Source organism: Panthera pardus, unplaced genomic scaffold (genome assembly GCF_024362965.1).
Source record: "Panthera pardus isolate Hobbes unplaced genomic scaffold, ASM2436296v1 HiC_scaffold_2, whole genome shotgun sequence".
Classification (NCBI taxonomy): domain Eukaryota; kingdom Metazoa; phylum Chordata; class Mammalia; order Carnivora; family Felidae; genus Panthera; species Panthera pardus.
This window is the reverse complement of record NW_026526765.1, coordinates 147,063,019-147,070,785: the sequence shown is the minus strand read 5'-3', so window position 1 is coordinate 147,070,785 and position 7,767 is coordinate 147,063,019.

Genomic DNA, 7,767 nt, shown 5'->3' with positions numbered 1-7,767 from the left:
ATCATTTCACCCATGATATTTCTGTATACCTTTTAACAGATGAGTTTTAAAAAATGTAATCCATTGTCATACCTAACCAAATAATTCCTTACCTGATATTGAGTCTATATTTAAGGTTCATCTTTAAAAAAAAGTCATTTTATAGTTGATTGGTTTGAATCAGGACCCAGTCAGGGTCCACACATTACTAATATGTCTCAGGTCTCTCAGAATCACAAGATGTATCTTTTGCCCCCCACATTCTGTTTCTTTGCTAATGAAACTGGGTCATTTGTCTTAAAAGAATTTCCCATATTCAATATTTCACCATTGGAGTCCATTTCTCTAGTCCTCACTGATCCTGTAAACTGATGGTTGATGAAGGGAAAATTTTTAAATAGAATTCCTTCTAGTAAACACAGAAGTTTTACTAGAAATACAAAATGAAATACAAAATGTTAGAAAGACATTATGTTGTAACTCTTAATGAAATAATGGATCCAGGGGTGCCTGGGTGGCTCCATTGGTTAAGTGTCCGACTTCGGCTCAGGTCATGATCTCACGTGGGTGAGATCCCCACCTCAGGCTCTGTGCTGACAGCTGAGTCTGGAGCCTGCTTCAGATTCTGTGTCTCCCTCTCTCTCTGCCCCTGCCCTGCTCATGTTCTGTCTCTCAACAATAAATAAATGTTAAAAAATAAAAAATTAAAAAAAAAAAACATCTAGCAGATTACCTGGCATTTAGTGGTCCCTCTAATAAATAGCAGTTATTTTGTTTTCCATAAATGTTTTAACCCAGATGCCACCCACCACTTTTTTAAAAAATTTAACAAGGGGTGCCTGCCTGGGTGGCTCAGTCAGTTGGGCCTCTGACTTCAGCTGAGGTCATGATCTTGCGGTCTGTGAGTTCGGGCCCCATGTCGGGATCTGTGCTGACAGCTCAGATCCTGGAGCCTGCTTAGGATTCTTTGTCTCCCTCTCTCTGCCCCTCCCTTGCTCATGCCTCTGTCTCTGTCTCTGCCTCTCTCTCTTGCAAAAGCAAATAAACATTTTTTAAAAAATTAAAAAAAAATTTTTTTTAACAATGTTAATTGTTCCTCTTTATGGCACCAGAAAGTACTAAGCTACCAATAATTCTATTTTTGACCCCGTAAAATTGTAGCTTTTATTGTGACATTTACCAGTCAAGAATGTCTACTGTTCAGATACATTTTCTTAGATTCACTCCTTTCCTGGTTTTAGTTTGGTTTTAATTATTGCAATTTGGGGGGAAATCATACATAATTAAAAGACCAAGACATAGATTTAATTATGAAGATTTGAAACCGCCTTAAATATCTGTTGAGATAAGCCTCTCATAGGCTTAGTTCTTTCAGATACTGTTAGCAGCAGTTACATGTAATGAGATGAACTAAAGATAAATTGTAGATTTTGAGCAATTCCCATCTCCCCCTCCACCCCACCCTGTGACTTAAAATGTTTCCCATTAGAAATATAAATGAAAAAATTACTGGGGTGCCTGGGTGGCTCAGTCAGTTAAGCATCTGACTTCGGCTCAGGTCATGGTCTCCCAGTTCAGGAGTTGGAGCCCCACATTGGGCTCTGTGCTGACAGCTCAGAGCTTAGAGCCCGCTTTGGATTCTGTGTCTCCCTCTCTCTCTCTCGGCCCCTCCCCCACTCACACTCTGTCTCTCTCTCTCAGGAAATGAATAAACATGATGAAAGAAAAAAAGAAATATAAATGAAAATTACTTTTTTTTTTAAACTTAAAAAATCCCATGCTTTTAAAAAGCTGCTGGATTTTCTCTTAATTAAAGACAACATGGGCAGATATAATTTTGAATAAATGACAAGAACAGGCCTAAATGACATTTACAGTATGCCATCAGAAGAGGAATTTAATTTTAAAAGATCTTACTATTTCTTTTTTATATTTTTATTTTTTAAACTTTTTAATGATTTATTTTTGAGAGAGAGAGAATGAGCAGGGGAGTGGCAGAGAGAGAGGGAAGACACAGAATCCGAAGCAGGTTCCAGCCTCTGAGCTGTCAGCACAGAGCCTGATACAGGGCTCCAACCCATGAACCGTGAGATCATGACCTGAGCTGAAGTTGGACACTTAACTGACTGAGCCACCCAGGTGCCCCTCACACTGCCTTTTCTATGCAACAATTTCCTCAGGTCATTGAAGCTTAACCTTAAGCCTCAGAGCTTAATTTAAATCATTTTCACTGATAATTAAAAAATATGAGTAAGTACCTTTGCCTTCGTAAACAACATTTTGAACATGTGAACGTTTTCAGTGTTAACATTACTTATGATCTTCTGCAGTGGTCATCAACCCTATCTGACCCAAATAATTCCTTTTTGATTTTTGACTTACTTTTTTTTATATAAATATTTTTATTATTTATTTTTGAGAGAGAGGCAGCCTGTGAGCGGAGGAGGGGCAGAGAGAGAAGGAAACACAGAATCTGAAACAGGCTCCAGGCTTTGAGTTGTCAGCACAGAGCCCGACGTGGGGCTCAAACCCCCAAACCGTATGATCATGACCTGAGCCGACGTCAGACACTTAACAGACTGAGCCACCCAGGCGACCCTTATTATTAATTTTGAGAGAGGGAGGGATAGAGAGAGAGGGAGGGAGGGAGAGAGAGAGAGAGAGAGAGAGAGAGAGAGAGAGAGAGAGAGACTCCCAAGCAGACTTCATGCTCAGCACTGAGCCTGACGTGGGCTCAATCCCACAAACCGCGACATCATGACCTGAGCCAAAACCAAGAGTTAGACACTTAACCAACTGAGTCACCAAGGTGTCCCAATAATTCCTTTTTTAATAAAACATTTTATAACACCCTTTTATTCTGACGAATCTGAGCTCTTGTCAACCAGCAGGCTGCATTGCTGCACACTGCTGTTCACGGCCACAGGGAGGCGCAGGGGTACCACAAGGTGCCCGGCATATCCCTCCCTGCCCACACTGTATAGGAGCAACCCCACCTCCTCCTGCTGGTCAGGGTCAGTTACCCCCACCCAAATGATGACTCATTGACTTCAGGTCCCCGAACACAGAGCTCAAAGTGCCCTGGGTGGGAGCCAGAGCTTGTAGTTGAATGGCCCCTTGGTGTGACCCCTTTGAGGGGCGCCCGTATGGCTCAGTCAGCTACACGTCCCTCTCTTGATCTCGGCTTGGGTCATGATCTCTCGTTTCGTGGGATTGAGCCCTGTGTTGGGCTCTGCACTTGCATAGCAAAGCCTGCTTGGGATTTTCTCTCTTCTCTCTCCTCTCTTTCTGCTCCTCCCCTGTTCTCTGTCTCTCTCTCTCAAAATAAATAAATAAACTTAAAAAAAAAAAAAAAAAAGAGCATAGCCCCTTGGAGAACTAGGATCTCCAGACTTGCAGGACCCACAGTTGGGAGGACAGCAAGTTCAAAATCCCCCAGCGAGTCATGGGGGGTGATGGTGTGTTCGGGCTACTCTCGCTCCTACTCCGTTCCGAGATTCCTGTATTACCGGGAACAGAGCATCATGTAGAGGTTCCTTATTTAATGCATATGCCACGACCTGAAAGGTGGCCCTGCAGCCTTTCAGAGGACAGTAGCCCTCTCTTATCCATGTTTCACATTCTGGGGTTTCAGTTATCTGTGGTCCACCACGGTCTAGAAGGAGATGATCCTTCTGGTGTATCGTCAGAAGGTCAATAGTAGCCTAACGCTATGTCACAAACCCCTGTGCCATTCACCTTCTTTCATCTCATCACATAGGCATTGTATCATCTCACATCGTCACAAAAAAGAAGCATGAGCACAGTGCAATAGATTTTGAGAGAGACCACAGTCACATAACTTTTGTTACAGTATCCTGTTATGACTGTTCTATTTTTTATTGTTGTGAATCTCTTGCTGTGCCTAATTTACGAATTAAACTTTATCACAGGAATGTACATACAGGAAAAACCACTGAGTATCTACAGGGTTTGGTATGATCTGCAGTTTCAGGCATCCCCTGGGGGGGTCTTGGAATATATCCCCCATGGATAAAGGGGCACCACTGGGTCGCCTGCACCCTTGAAAGGCAGTTCCAGTATTCTGTGAGCCCGGCTGCTTCCGGCTGGTGGAGGATGTGATACAACCAGTGGATTCCAAGGTCATGGGCTCACTCCCACTGTAAAGTGGGCCCCCTGCTCCAACGCTACGTTGAACGAGATCCCATACCTATGGATTGGGCAGCCTGTGAGGTTAGTGGTGCTGGCTGAGGCTCTGCAGACAGGAAAGCCAAGCCTGTACCTGGAATAGCTAGCTGTCCCCATGAGCGACAAACTGCTTGCCCTTCCAGGCTGGAGGGAATCCAAACTAGCTGATTTGCCACCCAATGGCCAGTTGGTCTCCCCGAGGAGTCGTGCCTGTTGCTGGCACGTTAGCCATTCAGAGGCAGCAGTAGCTGTATTGAGCCTTTACCAACAAACGTCACCAGCAGCTTAGGTAATGTGGTGGGTCTTCTCTTTTTATTCTGCCACACAGCTGCCTTATATCTCTCTGTCCTTAGCAGGCTGATCTCTTGCATGCACTGCATTGTTGGGCCTCCTGCCCTGTAGGTTTGGTCACTGGGAGGTAGGAGACCCAGCAGAGCAGAGAGCAGGAGGAGAGAAAGACTATCCCCTCAGTTCCCACCTTCCAACTCATGGTTTTGCAGAGGTGATGTCCCTTGACCAAAGGTCACAGCTCCTCGTATGCAGAACTTTTTTTAATTAAAAACAATTTTTTTAATGTTTATTAATTTTTGACAGAGAGAGAGAGACAGACAGAGAGACAGAGCATGAGCAGGGGAGGGGCAGAGAGAGAGGGAGACACAGAATCGGAAGCAGGCTCCAGGCTCTGAGCTGTCAGCACAGAGCCCAACGCGGGGCTTGAACTCATAGACCACAAGATCATGACCTGAGCCGAAGTCGGACATTCAACCGACTGAGCCACCCAGGTGCCCCCCCCCCCTTTTAAGCTTATTTTATTTTGAGAGAGAGAGAGAGAATGAGCAGAGGAGGGGCAGAGAGAGAGGGAGACAGAGGACACGAAGTGAAGTGGGCTCTGTGCCGAGGGGTGAGAGTCCCATGCGGGCCTCAAACTCACAAACCCAACGAGATCATGACCTGAGCCGAGGTTGGACGCCTAACCAACTGAACCACCCAGGCACTCCTCTTCCTGGACTTTTAAAGTGAGCTGCAGGCAGTAAACCTATTTTCACCTTTCCTTAGTTGATTTGGCAAATATTTATTGAGCATCAACCATGTGTCAGATCCTGTCCTGTTTTTTTGAGAAAACAGTGGTGAGCAAGACAAAAGGGTAACTTTGTCTTTCTAATGAAAAGGTAACTTCAAACAGTGATAAATGGCCTGATCCCCTGAGTAATCCTTTGGAGGTGGGCAGCGGGTGCAGACACCCTAGGTTGGGTAGCCTGGGAAGGTCTCTCAGAGGCAGTGAGGTTTGAGGACCTGGGGACTTTGACCTGAAAGAAGGGCTTACTGTTCAAAGATCTGAGAGCAGGGGCACCTGGGTGGCTCAGTCAGTTAAGTGTTGGACTCTTGATTTGGGCTCAGGTCATAATCTCACAGTTTGTAGGTTTGAGCCCTGACAGTGCAGAGCCTGCTTGGGATTCTCTCTCTCTCTCTCTCTCTCTCTCTGTCTCAATCAATGAACTTAAAAACAAAAAAAGATATGAGAACAGAACATTCCAGATAGTGAGGTAGTAGACAAGGGCAAAGTCCTAAAGGACAAATGAGCTTGGCTTTTTAAAAAAAAGTTTTTATTTAAATTCCAGTTAATTAACATACAGTGTTATGTTATACATGTCCTGTATGTTATACAGTGTTATATTAGTTTCAGGTGTTCAATTAGGTGATTCAACCCTTCCACACAACACCGGGTGCTCATCACAGGTGCCCTCCTTAGTCCTTGTCACCTATTTCACCCATCCTCCAGCCACCTCCCCTCTGATAACCATTGGTTTGCTCTCTGTAGTGAAGAATCTGTTTCTTGATTTCTCACTCTCTCTCCCCCGCCCCACATGATGATTTGTTTTTTTTCTTAAATTCCACATATGAATGAAATCATATGGTATTTGTTTTCCTCTGACTGATTTATTTCCCTTAGCATAGCACTCTCTAGCTCTATCCACATCATTGCAAATGACAAGATTTCATTCTTTTTTTTTTATGGTGAATATTCCCCTGTGTGTGTGTGTGTGTGTGTGTGTGTGTGGTGTCATCTTCCTTATCTTTTCATCAGTGGATGGACACTCCAGCTGCTTCCATAACTCGGCTATTGTAGATAATGTTGCTATAAACATCGGACACACAGTAACATCAACATAGGTGATGGGCAATTAAGCTATGTGTCTGTAATAATATTGAGGTGCTAACCTCTAATATGGTTTGACCTCTTTCAAGCCGACGATCTAGTTTGCTTAGCAAGCACTTTTCGGAGGATTTTTAGCATTTTAGCATAGTACCAGGACCTACCTCTAGGATAATCAGCTAACCATAATCCCAATTTACCTAAGGTCACAGCTATGAAGTTGCAGGGGTAAGATGCCAATCACTTCCGTTTTATTCCAATCTCAGAGGTGGCTTTTCCCTCTGAATTCAGAGAGTAAGGAGGAACATGTCAGGTGGAGGCTCTCAACAGTTATCAGAGATAAGTAATGTATCCGCAGAAATTAATAATCCACAGATACCCAGGGAGCAAGAGGGAAGATCTAACAGGTCTTTCCCTCCCACCCCCCAAATTGTTTGTGGAGTTGCCCAAATTACAAAGATCTAAGCCAGCAGTTTTGTTTGTTTATTTTAATATTATAGGCATTAGTGGAAGCGACATAGTGAGACCCATTTTAAGACATGAATACACCTGGTAGGAATCTGCGACCAAGTGGCGAATGGACCTGACTTCCAGCCTTTCTTCTCTTTCTTGAAAAGACTGAGAGGGCCTTTTTATTCTCATTCAGGCTTTCCTACCTTAACCCTGTGATCTAAATTTGCACCAGAATCGTAGTATAGGCTGAGTGTGGTGCATACCGGCTTATTTTTGGCCAAATTGTGCTTCCGCTACAGAATGAAGCCATCGCCAGCACAAAAGTTGGAGTTCTTTCCCCATCTTCTCCATTGATCAATTTTCTCAAACGAACACCCTCTCTAGGTCAGGAACAAGGTCTTACAATTTCTGCCACCAGCACCACACACCTGGCACCTAATAAATGGTGAGAGCACTAAGATTCTGAGAGGTATGTTTCTGCTGGGCGAAAGCGCAAACTTGACTGCGTCTCTCAGTGTGATTGCGCAGTGGGCGTTTTCGGCCACGGAGCGGCGCTAAGGCACCATCCAGGACCGATTCACAAAGTTCCACGGGGTTTGAAGTTCTGAACTTTTAAAAAGTTCTGTCAGAAAGGTTAATTCACAAGTTTTAGCGGCATTGCCCCCAGGCACGAACGATGCTCGGGCCAGAGGTGGGCTGCGGAAGGCGCTCAGAGTCTCCGGACGCACCGCAGACCTCTGGGGACCGCAAGGGACCTCGGGCTGCGGAGTCGCGGAGGTGAGCGCGCGGCAGTGGGGTTGCAGCTGGGCGCCCGGGACAGGTGAGGTGGAGGTGCGCGCTGCGCCGGGGGTCCGCCGGGCGCGCGCGGGGGGCTCGGAAGAGCCAGCTCCCTTCCCTTCCCCGCCCCTCGGCGCGCGGGGCCGGCCGGGCCGCTCCTCCCCTGGGTGGGTCCCGGCTCCTTTTCTGGTAGGATCTATTTGCATAGAGGAAAC